Below are 874 nucleotides of genomic sequence, written 5' to 3' on the forward strand. Positions count from 1 at the left end.
GGCACATTTTTCTCCCAACTGTGAAAGAAACCAGTGTTTACGATTATAGCCTCCCTCATCTTCTAATCCTTCCAGTTCTGCATCTTCTTGCAAGCCCCCTAGGACAGCAAGCCTATGTTGCCATGTAAGAATGGTGCATACTCGTCGCTATCGACTCTGTGTGCTCATAGAAAACTAGGAGTGGCCTTTACGTTACATATAAATAAGGAAGTAATTACTCACTGACGTCCACCCAAGCGCAGCTATACGGCTACAAAGGAAAGGTACACAGCTTTCTCAGAAACTTCGCAGTTAAAAAAAATCTGTCCTGGTCCGGGGTTCGAACCCGGGACCACCGCTTCACCGGAGCAGTCATTCTACCAATTGAGCTAACCGGGACGGCAAGCTTATGGTAGGGCGACACTTTGGTCAACACTGTTCTCACTCCGAGTTATTGATCACTTCGCCCTCGCCCTACCATAAGCTTGCCGTCCCGGTTAGCTCAATTGGTAGAGCGACTTCTCCTGTGAAGCGATGGTCCCGGGTTCGAGCCCCGGACCAGGACGAATCTTTTTTAACTGCGAAGTTTCTGAGAAAGCTGTGTAGCTTTCCTTTGTAGCCGTATGGCTGCGCTTGGGTGGACGTCAATGAGTAATTACTCCCTTATTACAAATCTACTCCACCTTGGGGGATTCTCCTAAATATTTTGTCCCTTTACATATAAACTTCAACTTGGATTTTTTTGCTTGAGTGTAGAGAGGAGATGCAAAAGAGTTTACATGGGCTGCTGACGCAAAACTGCGGCTGTGAAAATCTCGTGGAAACCGTTGCACTCATCCCTTGGTAGTAATACAGCATGATAAAGCCTAAAAATTTTATTCTACTTGATTATCCG

At 46.2% G+C, this 874-nt stretch overlaps 1 non-coding gene across 1 annotated transcript; it reads left to right on the forward strand.

Annotated features, from left to right (window-relative positions):
* Positions 1–470: 470 nt before the first annotated feature.
* On the forward strand, positions 471–544 carry TRNAH-GUG (transfer RNA histidin (anticodon GUG)). The gene has a single exon. It is a non-coding gene; the product is annotated as a tRNA-His (tRNA).
* The last annotated feature ends 330 nt before the right edge of the window (positions 545–874 follow it).

The sequence above is a fragment of the Amblyomma mixtum genome, chromosome 2 (assembly GCF_055824585.1).
Source record: "Amblyomma mixtum isolate Tamu chromosome 2, ASM5582458v1, whole genome shotgun sequence".
Classification (NCBI taxonomy): Eukaryota; Metazoa; Arthropoda; class Arachnida; order Ixodida; family Ixodidae; genus Amblyomma; species Amblyomma mixtum.